At 37.9% G+C, this 13,075-nt stretch overlaps 1 protein-coding gene across 5 annotated transcripts in view; it reads left to right on the top strand.

Moving 5' to 3' along the window:
* Positions 1–13,075, top strand: part of CTNNA2 (catenin alpha 2) — a 1,170,559-nt gene that overhangs the window by 127,295 nt on the left and 1,030,189 nt on the right. For all 5 annotated transcript variants that reach the window (XM_017888532.1, XM_017888525.1, XM_017888536.1 and 2 more), the window contains exon 2: positions 12,313–12,419. The gene's annotated coding sequence lies outside the window, so the exon portion shown is untranslated. The remainder of the gene's footprint in view (positions 1–12,312; positions 12,420–13,075) is intronic.

Raw genomic sequence — 13,075 nt, 5'->3', positions numbered from 1 at the left:
AACTTGTGCTGAAATATCAATCCTCACTGTGAAAGACTTCTAAGCAAATATAATTGCTGTAATGTGTTATGACCTTTCGAGACTCATAATTCAATTGAAAGGGGCAAGGGTAACACAATGCAGGAGAATTATTTCCCATTTACTGTAGCTGCCACTGGACGCAACGCAGTACCTGTTTACTTTAGATCCAGTGAATCACCCAGTCTGTGACATAGGAAACTGCATGAGGCAGGTCTATTAGGCTTAAATAATTTCCCTATGAGTTTCTGCTACTTAATTCCTTTTTAACACACCAGTACATGTGTGGATTTAACTTCGACTTTTAAAATAAAATATAATAATTCACTAGAGCTTGCTTTGAAAATTCAAGTCCTTAGGTACTAATTGTCTTTATAACCACTTAACTGTTGAAAATAGCTCTTAAATATCTGCATTTCTTTCTTTATATCATGATTACTTTGTCTTCTTAACTCTCCATCCTAGAGTTACTTGGATGCCTTTTCATAGTCTTAGTTAATTTGTTTCCTGCATTTTTTCTGGCAGCAATTCAAAAGATCATTGATTATTTCCCCTTTACTGTGTTGCACAAACTACTTAATATGGCTCCATCAAGACATTCAAAATTTGGAGCTGCCATTGGTTACCTCTCTACTGCCTGATCTAAATGCCAAGTTGAAATGAACAGATGTAATGATCCCAGAGATGCCCATCCCCAGCAGAGATCACTCTCTGAGGGCTCCCCTCTTGGTGAATGGGCACTGCTTTTACAATCTGATGAGTCAGAACAAAGCTCATCTCTCCAATCAATATTAAGCATGTCTAATTCACTTTAATGTTTTCCACATCACCTAGCTGGAGCTTGCACACAGTGGGTAGTTAGTATATAGGCATTGAATGAATGATGGGTGGATAACTGAATGAAGGAAGAGACAGAAAACTTTTATTTAATAATGCATTATGGGATGGATTGCACTTTTCTGCTAGAATATCAAAGGCTTTCACAGAAATAATTGAGACGCATTAGACTCTTGCATTAAAAGTAAAATTTATTTATATAAATTATTTAAAGACACTAAATTTGAGTTTCTAATGCATTTTGGACATAAGTCCTCATTAAAAGCTTTTTTTTCTTTTGAAATTTGTTGTCTAACTTTTAAGTAAAGATATCTTAATATGAAAACTACTTTAAAAAATTAACTTTTGTACGACTTGGTTATACTTTGAGGGTTTTCAAGGTTTTCAACGCCTTGTTGAATGGGATTAAAATTATGTTGTGGTAACTATTGTAGGAAATTTGGGTTGGGATCAAAAGGATTAGTTTCAGTATAACTCAAATGACTCTAGTAACAAAATAAAAGCTACATTTTAAAAAGAGAATATCGAAGGCATTCTGAAGGAGAAAACTTACTTTTTTTCCCAGGTCTGTAGCAACTAAAGTGGTACATTCGTAAAAAATCTCTTTTCTGCATCAGAACATTTGCATTTTAGTTTAACTACAATTGTGTGTGTGTGTGTGTGTGTGTGTGTGTGGAAAGGGAGAGAGAGAGAGAGAGAGAGAGAGAGAGAGAGAGAGAGAGAGAGAGAGAGAAACTTGAACTTGGCAAAGAATGAAACCCATGAGTACTCATAGCATTTTGAGTAATGCCCAACACTGCTAATCATTGTGAAAGCGAAGAGTCTCTATTCCTGAATGCATTAGAAACTTAACTTGAGGAAATCAAATAGATAACAGCACAGGCAACTTGTATTCGAGTCATGTATTATACGGTAGTCATTCTAAATGCTAGTGGAATTCAGAAAAAAGAAAAGTCACTAGGGCTTGTGTAAACAGGGAGACTTCGTAAAGAGGTTGGGACCTGAGAGGACCTTGAAGACAACATGGCATTTCAGTCAATGAGAAGGAAAACTTCCTAGGAGGCATTGTGGGCTACTATACTTTGCCCAAAGTTACTCATGTGGAAATCAGAACTGAATCAAATATCACTAGTCTCAAAGTTACGTTTTCCTGAACAAAAATGGGGCACAATTTAACACATTAAATAAACTAGTATCCTCTTCTAATATGTACCATACATTTTTCTGAAATACATAAATAAAAGTAAACCTGAAATATAAATTATGTTCTCTAAATAATACCAAAATGTCATGTGTTTTCAGGGTCTGGGGAAGTACTGAACAAAGAATATGTCTAAAAATATATCTGAAAGATATTTTAAAAGCTATTATTCTCTAGGAAATAGCCCCACAATTGAAAAGATAAAGAATTGATAATTGAAAAGTACAGATAAATATTTGGATATGTCGTAAGTTCACATTTAATCAACATTTATGAAGGGCATAACTCTCTGCTCTATCCTACAGATGAGAGAAAATAAATGAAAAACTGAATTTATGTCATAATGAGTTTATAACCTGGTGGGTTATGTCAAACTAATGTCAATTTCTTAATGAGCCAGTTAAGAAAAATGTTAAGATCTTCTGTTACTGACTGTAAATACAGGGATTATGAAGAAGGTGCAGGTTGAAGATGTCAGTATTTGGATATTGGAGGATGAGAAGGAAGGTGCCCTAGGTAGAAACTTTAGGAAGAGGCATAAACCATGTGTTGTAATGTAACCTGATCAGAGCAGAAGACTTTTGTTAAAGAGATAAGATCCAATAGAGCAGGATCAGAAAATGGAATATCTGCCTGGTTACAAAGAGGAACTGGGGCTTGTTGGAAAAGCGAATTAAGCGGTTGTTTGGTTTTCTAGAAAAGCAATGTTTAGGATAATTAGTTTGGGCTAAATTATACAGTGAGACTAAAGGAAGGCAGTTTGATAGCTATTTTGCTATAATCTAAATATGAAATGAGATTCTGATGAAGATTTGAGATATGTAGTTAATGCATATGAAATTCTAATTTATAGGCAGAAGAACAAAGAATAAATTAATTGCCAAAGAAGCTATGTTCCTATCAAATAATTTAGTTACCTTTGGACTATAAAGATAATTCCTCAAGATACCTTACCTGGAATACTAACAGTTCTGATTTTCAGTTGTTGGAATCTACTGTCCAAATATGAATTGTGGTGTTGCTGAAGGATAATAAGCAAGTTGAAATATGTTAACCTTTAGTTAAGAAATTTCATTTAGACAACTTGAGTCCTTGATGGGACACTGGACACCTCGCATGGCATATAGAGTAAGTCCTACTTACCTGGATATCACATAGGTTCACACTCAAGTGGAAAACAACCCATAATTTAGGAGTAGACTGAGTCTATGTATGTTTCCAAAATGCATTAAAATGATAAGACTATGAATGCAGTGAAAAGCAAGGCAATGAATTTGACAGATACTAAATTTTATTTTCAATTTCAAATTACTGACTTTCTATTAGCATCCTCCAGGAGCGGTGAATTTCTATAAAATTGGCACATAGTATTCAATTTTATGAGTGTGCTATTGTAAGTATAAAAACCCATTTCAGTGAGATATAGACATGGTTATTTCTCTTTAATCAGCAAACTCTAGGCCATATATTTTTAGTCTCAACTTACCACCTTGAAGGACTTGAGGCTTTGGAGCTTTCTTCGTTCATATATTTTTAGTAACATTTTGTTTATTTGGGTAGAAGGAAAAGGAGATTCTGAAAAGGATATGCATTTATGCTTTGACATTGATTATTATTACAGTAATATTTTCAAATTATTAGAATGATATTTTTGTTCATCAGCATTTGAGTGTTTTGTTAAAAGGTATGGGTTTACCAAGAATAGAAGTCTTGCAAATATTGTAATATTTGAGGAAAGTGCTGAACTACACTTTAGCAATAGCAGATACCCGCACCCCACCCTGCCTTCACTGCAAATTGCAAAAACTACTTAGACATTGCATATCGCTTCAATTTTGAATAAAAGGGGTGACAGATCCTGTAATTACAGCAGCAGCTTGCATCTTGGGTCACTTCTCAGTTCACTGAGCCAGAGCTTTGAATGGTTATTATGTAAAGGATAGTGATGGGTGATATACTACCTCGTCATAGTAAAAGTTAGGGGAAATGAGCTTGAATTGAGCAGAGTTAATGGAGGAAGATACGATGCAGGCTTTCCCATAGTTTGGCCACCAGAGCAGGCAATTTTCATACACATGGTAGCACCAGGAAGAGTGACAAATGCCATTCTCCACCCCCCTCCATTTGGACATGGTATTGTCATGGCAGAGTGTATTCTCGTGGGAGCCAGGATGCCTTTTACTTTCTAGAGATATGTAGATAATAAACAAAAGATTTCTCCTGTTTTTCATTCCTTAACTTCTGCTCCTATCTTCACATACACATACACACAGATACTCTCTTCAGCTCCAGAATAGCCCCTCTTACAATAGAGTATCCACAACCTAGAGGTACTTCAAAAAAAAAAAATTAACAGTCTGGGCCTGGTGGCTATGCCTGTAATCCCAGCACTTTGAGAGGCCGAAGCCACATCACGAGGTCAAGAGATCGAGACCATGTTGGCCAACACAGTGAAACCCTGCCTCTACTAAAAATAAAAAAAAAAAGTTAGCTGGGCGTGGTGGTGCAAACCTGTAGTCCCAGCTACTTGGGAGGCTGAGGCAGGAGAATAGCTTGAACTGGGGAGGCGGAGGTTGCAGTGAGCCTAGATCGCATCACTTCACTCCAGCCTGGCAACAGAGCAAGGCTCCATCTCAAAAAAATATCAACAGAAAATTAGAACCACTGTCATAGTTCAGATAACATATATGGAAGTTGGAAGACTTAGTTTTATGGTCCCCAGATAAAGAGATGTTGTTCTTACTGGTCATCTGGTCTGAGCAGAGATATATCATATCTTCCTGATAACTACTTCCCCACTGGCATGTGTGGTGATGGTTCCTGATTACAGCAGTAGTTCTTAAAGCGTCATTCCTGAACCAGCAGCAGCAGCATCCTCTGGAAACTTGTCACAAATGAAAATTCTCCAACCCACCCCAGACCTAATGAATTAGAAACTCTTGGGGTGGGTCCCAGAAGTTGTGTGTTAGCATGACCTCTAGGTGATTGCCATGGACACACAAATCTGAGAACTATTTGTATTTGTTTCCTATTGCTGCAGTAAAAAAGTTACCACAAACTTAGTATGTTTAACTTGATAAACATCAAGTAACTTGGTAACTTGATAGGGCTGTGTTCCCTACTGGAGGCTCTGGGGAAGAATTCATTTCTCATCTCATTTAGGTTGGTGACTGAATTCGGTTCCATGTGAATGTGGAACTGAGACCCCCATTTCTTTGCTGACTTTCAGTCAGAACTCATTCAGCTCCCAGAGGCCACCCATATTCTTTTCTATGCTTTTTATGTGGTCCCTCTAGCAACTAAGTTAAGTTTTTCTCAATTCAAATCCCTCTGCCTTTTCCCTTAGCCCTACCCAGCCTACATCCTTTTCTGCTGTATCTCTATCATGTTCTCTTCCACTGATAGCCAGGAGAATGATCTGTTTTTTTTTTTTTTTTTTTTTTTTTTTTTTTTTTTTTTTTTGAGATGGAGTTTCGTCCTGTCACCCAGGCTGGAGTGCAATGGCATGATTTTGGCTCACTGCAACCTCCGCCTACTGGGTTCAAACAATTCTCCTGCCTCAGCCTCCCGAGTAGCTGGGGTTACAGGTGGCCACCACCACACCTGGCTAATTTTTTTGTATCTTTAGTAGAGATGGGGTTTCAACATGTTGGCCAGGCTGGTCTTGAACTCCTGACCTCGTGATCCTCCCACCTCAGTCTTCCAAAGTGCTGGGATTACAGGCGTGAGCCACCGTGCCCAGCCAAAAGATCTGCTTTTTAAGGGCTCATGTGATTACATTGGTTCTACCCAGATACTTTTGGATAATTTCCCTATTTTAAAGGCTACTGATTGGTAACCTTAATCACATCTGTAAAATCCCCTTGATCATGTAATATAAGATATTTACAAGCATAACACAAGGGCGCTGAGGTCACTGGGCCAAAATTTTGTCTACTTTGTATTACACCTCACAAGTTCCTTCTCTTGACTTTACCAGGCCCCTGTGTTGCTCATTAGCTGACCCAGCTTTACAGCCAGCATCCTACTCTCACCACGTAAGACCAATGGCAACTTGGGGAAACTGACCTCTAGACCTGCTCTGTCTCACCAGGAAAAGCAGCCACATTGCCCATGAGCCCCATGCATGTATTAGAACACCTGCTCTTGGTGTCTCCCTCATCTAGTCTAACATTCTTTATATCTCTCTCTTGCCTCTTCTCTCATTCTCCAGAAATGGCTGGCTCCTCATTTTTTTTAATTTGTGTCCTTACCTCTATTTCCTCCCATGATTGAGAAGCTCCATGGTGTAACTAAGCCTTGGGATTTTTCTCTAGAAGCAGTACGCCACAGTGGTTTTGAGCATAAACTCTGAAGTCAAGACAATTTAGGTTCAAGTTTTTTTTTTTTTTTTTTTTTTTTTTTTGAGGTGAGTTGAGGTTTTACTCTAACACCCAGACTGGAGTGCAATAGCATGATCTCAGCTCACTGCAGCCCCTGCCTCCTGGGCTCAGGCCATCTTCCCATTTCAGCCTCTGGAGTAGGTAGGACTACAGGTGCACGCCACTACGCCCGGCTGATTTTTGTATTGTTTTTTTGTAGAGATGGGGTTTCCTCATTGTTGCCCAGACTAGTCTCAAACATCTGGACTCAAGCAATCTTCCCACCTCAACCTCCCAAAGAACTGGGATTACAGACATGAGCAATCGCACCCAGCCAAGTTCAAGTTTTATGACCATGAGCAACTTTCTTAACTGTTTTATACTGTAGTTCCCTCATTGATAAATGGGAGATAATAGTAAAAGCTCATTAGCCCATATTATTTTACTCATGGAAAAAGCAATTTAATGTACAGGAGACTCGGTACTAATAATACCTGCCAACTACCCTAAATAGGGGAGAAATTTAAAGAAATAAATATAAAAAAGGCAGAAAAAAAAGCAATTCAGGGTTTTCAGACTTAATTCTTGAAATGCTGAGGAAATTTAGAAAATTCACCTTATCTCATCTCTCTCCCTTTCTCAGTAAATCTGTTTTTTCAGGCATCTTGTCTTGTGAGATTTTCCAGTGGCATCCCTACCCCAGTTGGTGTCTTGAGAGTTAGGATAATACTCATGTAGACAACATTGCAAAGAAGAAAAACCATCACTTTTGCATGTGCAATTATTTCACTGATTTGCAGAACAAATCTTTTAATAATATAATGCTATCACCATCCTTGTTTTACAAGCAATGAAACTGAAGCTTTGGTAATGTAACTGACTCAACATCATACATGCAGAGGCAGGTGAATTATCTCCACAGCTCTCTGATAATGACAGGCATTATTAGTCGTTAACTTCTGAATTTGTATCAACTAAAGCTAGCCTATCATATAATAAAGCTTCGTGGAGTTTGATGGCAGTAGTGCTCAGTATTGGTGAAGAAAAAAATATCATGAGGAGAATCTGCAGCTGGAGCTTCGTGGAGAGAAAGCAGGTTTGGGTGGTCCCTCCGGCAACTGGAAAGCATCCTGGACTATCACGATGTGAAACAACAGTAGAAAGAATGGAGATAACTTAGAAAGGTGAGGCAGAGAATTCCAAAGACATTTTCCGGGAAGGTTTGAAAAGGGGAATTTCTGCAGTGAATGATGCATTGCATTAACATATCTGGCGTTTGAAGGCATTCCTTGGAGTATGGGAACTCGAGTCCGTTTCTACTTATCAGGACACTGTCCAAGGGAACAAGCCCCTTAATCCTTGGTTGCTTCATAGAGGAGTTCGTTTTACTTTGACTTTTCTTTTCTGTCAGGTTTTGTATTTTCTATTATGAGTGACAAATGGCTGCTAGCATCCTGGCCTGTGCCTCTTTCTTACCACCACAGAAAGAATATGAAATTATCTAAAGTATTACCAGGTGGGCTATATTATTACCTTACATGGATACACAATTTAAAACTTTTCTTTCTGTCTTTTTTATTTTATTTATTTATTTATTTTGGAGAAAAGATCTCATTCTGTTGCTCAGGCTGGAGTGCAGTGGCACAATCATGACTCACTGAAGCCTCAACCTCCCTGGGCTTAGGTGATCCTCCCACCTCAGCCTCCTGAGTAGCTGGGACTACAATATTATGCCACCAAGCCCACTTAATTTTTGTATTTTTTGTAGATATTGGGTCTCACTATATTGTCCAGGCTGGTCTCAAACTTCTGGGCTAAAGCAATCCACTCACTGCGGCCTCCCAAAGTGCTGAGATTACAGGCATGAGCCACTGTGCCCAGCTAAAACTTTTCATGAAGAGACTCTTCTCAGAAATTAAAATTCTGGGAGCTTTCTCATAGGTTTGTAACACTGTGCTGTATGGAAGAAGATAATCTTGTTGTCTTTTGTTATTTACAATCTTGTTTTTCACTCTTTGACTGTATCCAGTCTGTATTCTCTCTACAAAGGTAAGTAAAATATGATTTTTTACTTTGAATTCAAATCAGTGAGAAGAAATTTATTTGCTTTATGTAAATTTCCTTTTGTGGGCAAACAGACTGTATTAATTGCACAGATGGAATTGAGACTATATATCATTTTATCCTCAGAAAGATGAAGGGCTCGTGAGACTGCACACTTGATTTGTTCTCTTGTTTTCTCGTTTGTGTCAATTTGGTTGTTCCACACAAAGGAGTGCAAATCTAGATCTCTATTTTAATGAGTGTTTACCTGTTACTTCAGAGATAAAGAATTGCAAAAAAAAGGAAATTTAAATTTGGGAAAATAATGACAACATAACAATAATAACAAATATTCCAGAAATATTAGCATGCTTTCTATCCATTAACTTATTTAATCCTCACAATAAGCCTATAAAATCCTTATTATCCTGATTTTTCATTTGAGGAAACTGGAACTCAGAAAGGGCAGGCAATTGGACAATATCACAGAGTTGATAAATTGCAGGGCTTCAATTTAAACAAAAGTGTATTTGATACCATTGTGTTAGCTATTGCTGATTAATAGTTAATGGCAAAATCTCAATGGCATGCAATATACAACAGCAGGCATTTACTTCTTGGTCATGTGTTGATGGCTTGGTTGGGAGTTGGCTGACTAGGCTTATCTTAGCTGTGCTTGGCTCCAGCGCTAGCTCGGATTCAGGTGTGCTCCATGTGTCTTTCTTTATTTTTGGACCAGTAGATTATATTTGACTCTTATGGCAGAAGGCAGTAGCACAGAGGAGAAGCCCAACTAAGTAAGCACATTCCAAATGTCTACTCACATCATATTTCTTAACATTCCTTTAGCCAGAGCCCAATAGCAATGGAATAGGAAAATATTCTCTTCTCATGGAGGTGAGGATGGAGAGGAAATGACTATTTGCTGAAAAATCCTCCAATCTACCTCAAACGCCTATGCATTTTTCTCTGTCCTTCCTAATTCATAAATATTGAATACACAGGTGGGATGACATTCTCAGTTAGGAGTCACCTTATTGTGTGTGCTTGTCAGAGGGGCCACATACCAAGTCATCAATTCCTATTTTCTGACTACCATTGCCTCCCTTTTTCCTCTAGAGATGTTTGACTCATTTTGCCTTCTCTGCCCTAATTTGTTCATAATTTAACACTGGAGGCAAAGATCATTAATGAGTGAATCTAGAAGATTATGGTTATGATTACTATCTTGGAATAGAATCTTTTTTTTCTGTTTTCGTGCAATTCCAATTGGCCAAGGCTTTTGTAAGGAAACTGTTGCTACTATAAGGTCTAACACAGACAGCAGAAAGCAATCAAATGTTTTGAAAGTAGCAGGACATAGCAGGACGAGAACACATTTTCTAGAAACAGCAAACTGTAAAGATGATACCAGCTGAAGTATCACAGGCAGGGGAGCTTCTTGCCTTGTGCTCAATAGCTGATATGAAGCTAAAATGCCCCTTTGAGGCAACTCAAGGGGAATCTTACATATCAACATCGTGGGTTTAGAGGTGGGGATTTTGCAGTCCCCACCACTACTCCTTTTGTTTGTTGCTAATGTGGTTAGTAAACCAAACAGTGAAAAGATTATGGGGTAGAGACAGAATTCCTGGTTTTAGTCTCAACTGTATCAGAAACAGCATGGCTGGAAAACAGCATTTAAAGTTTCTATGACTTATTTTGCCACTTCAACAAATTAGTACCGTGTAACCTTTTCTTTGCTATTGAATTTTACCTTTGTCACAAGAAATGACTGAAAAGATTGATCCTCAAAGGAATAAATTAATTTGAGTGATTTGTCTGGGCACTATTATTCTTTTATTTTTAGATTTATAAGGGCTCTGTGACCTTCAGGACTGAAGGCCGTAATTAACTCTTGCTTCTTGGCTCATAGTTGGCTTGAGATCTTTGTTTGAGGAGTATCCCTCACTTCTGCTTGATGCAAGCTAGATTCATGTCTCTGTTGTGATTTCCCCAACATTTTTGTGTCATGTTTTAAAAGTTACATAATGGAACAGCTGTAATTTTATGTGCCTTCCTTGATCTATCAACGTATGTCTACAAGCGTGTTCATGTTATGGAAATTCTCTATGCAGTCTTACCCAGTACCTGTCACTATCATGTTACAATGATTTCACGACTGAGTATCCAGCTTTCCTACAGAACTTCCTTGTTCATCATCATTATTATGCCACTTGTGATTCCATCAGAGTTTGAAAAAGGTTCTCAGGGAACTTCTCCAGAAACTTGCAATAGCTGTATCATAAGTACTGGACTAAGATCATGTAGGTAGTTCTGGCTTCAGTAGGGATGAAGGTATCCCAGTGTCTGCAGGAAGCATCTGGCATCTTTATCCTTCTATGGCATGAGAAGGTGTGTTGCCCAGACGCAGAATTCTGTATATGACAGAGCTGCTTTGTGGCAGCTGGTAGTGTGAATGGAAAGTGTGTAAAGTGTTTTTAGATTTTTGGAGGACAGGCAGCATGTCGGTGCCAACTATTGTTGTGATGAAGAAACCCAAATCTAAATCGGTCTGTATGGTTGGATTGCTATGCTTAGTTTATTTAAAACATGGCATTTGGAGAGAGTTAAAATACCACCCCCTTGGTTTTTTTCCCTTTTTTTTTTTTTTTTTTTTTTTTTTTAAGCAAATTGGTTGGGTCTATTTGCAAAAGCCTTAGCTGTAGGAGAGCCAGTAAAGAGGCACATTTCTACTAGTGCCTATTGTGATAGACCTTCTTTGTTGTGTTAATTCTAGTAGAAATAATCATCTATATTGGTTTATAAGGACGGAATTGAATGGGGACATTGGTTCAGAATAAAAGAACAGACATGGACATTTTGATTTATGTTGGTATTAAGACAAATGATTCAGATTCAGTTTGTACAATCTAAGGTTGCTTGTCCAGTAGTTAGATGTCAGAATGTATTTAGCAATTTCTTGATGAAAGAAACACACACTTGATAGAATGTATAATTTTTTTGGGGGGAATGGTCTAGAACTGTAATTTTTTGCTTGTTATGTGGAGACTGCTATCTGCATGTCAGTGGTTCTTAGGTAAGAGAGGATTGCTTTAGAGTGAAATAAATAACCTTATCAGTCACTGATTTTATGGGACAAGAATGTAAATGTAGTGAGTAATCAGAGAGCATGTAAATAGTAGCAGATAATTTTTAGAACCATTGGCACTTAGTTTGCAAGATGTCTTTCTTATTTAAGAGACTGAAACTCTTGCCCCAAGGAGTATGATATTCTCAGGGGTCAGTTATGATGTGAAGAAAAAAGTAGACTTTTGTTTTAAAGGGGTTCTTACATCTAGTAATCATTGATGGATTTACTTTGCTTCCTGCTATCCTTTGTTGTTCTCTCCAGACTGACATCGATGCCCCTTCCTCACCTCTCCCATAGTCCTCTCTGTGTTTCTTAATCACAACATGTGTCACAGTGAGACCTAATTATTCCCATATTTGGCGGTCTCTAACTTTAAACCTTTAGCTACTTGAGGGCAAGACCAAAATCTTTTGCAGCATATAGCAGATGAGTATGCATGCTCACTGTTGAGTAAATGAAATATTTCAGTGGCTATTGGGTCCCAGAAGCAGGCCTAAAATACACCAGTATGCTGAGGAGACCTCAGTTTTTAATCTGATTCCAAAATTGCCACCTCAGTGTACTGGTCTGGTTTTCCCATCTCTAATTTGACCAGGTTGGACCAGAGAGGCTATCTTCCAGTATGTTCTAAGTTTCAGTGATTTACTCGTTTTGAATTACCAAAGTTACAATTTATTTCCAAGATCATTATTTCTAACTGATAACATGTGTTCCCACAGGGAGCATGACTTCGGCAACTTCACCTATCATTCTGAAATGGGACCCCAAAAGTTTGGAAATCCGGACACTGACAGTGGAAAGGCTATTGGAGCCACTTGTTACACAGGTAAGGGATGTTTTGAAACCACTTTGTTATATGTGTGTTTCTATTGTAATTATATCCTGACTCTTAAAATAACTTAGTCATCCTTAAAAGAGAATAAATCATGCCATAATTCCAATTACTGAATATATATTACTGCCTGAACTGTGGGCAATCTCATTGCCCTATAACATTTGAAGTGGCTTTTAAAACTATTCGTATGATTTTTGAAATTAAGTTGATGAGATAATTGAAGAGGGGTCTTTGGTGAAGGGGGCCCTCATTTATGGTAATGGATTCAAAGTCTAAATAAACCATTCCTCCTGCACTTTGAGATGCTAATGCACCGTTAGGGAAAACTGTGTTGACTATACAACAGCAATCTATATTTATTGAGTTACTTTTCTTTCAGTTTACAAAGCAGAATTCATCCTCTCGGAGTGATGAGATGTTCCATTTTTGTGTTGTCACAGTTGTCACATTTCCACAAGATAACTGTCAACAGAAAAATATCATCAGGATTTTAAGCGTTATAAGTTAATTTTAGTGTCTTATTAAGCATACTCTTTGCTATTTTAACTCTGAGATTCCTGGTATGTGAATATTTTTACCCAAATTATAATAGTTAGAGGCATTTGTATTGTCCTGTGGCTGCTATAACAAATTCCCATCTACTTAGT

The sequence above is a fragment of the Rhinopithecus bieti genome, unplaced genomic scaffold, assembly GCF_001698545.2.
Source record: "Rhinopithecus bieti isolate Rb0 unplaced genomic scaffold, ASM169854v2 scaffold_17655, whole genome shotgun sequence".
Lineage (NCBI taxonomy): Eukaryota > Metazoa > Chordata > Mammalia > Primates > Cercopithecidae > Rhinopithecus > Rhinopithecus bieti.
This window is presented reverse-complemented; position numbering and strand designations above follow the sequence as displayed.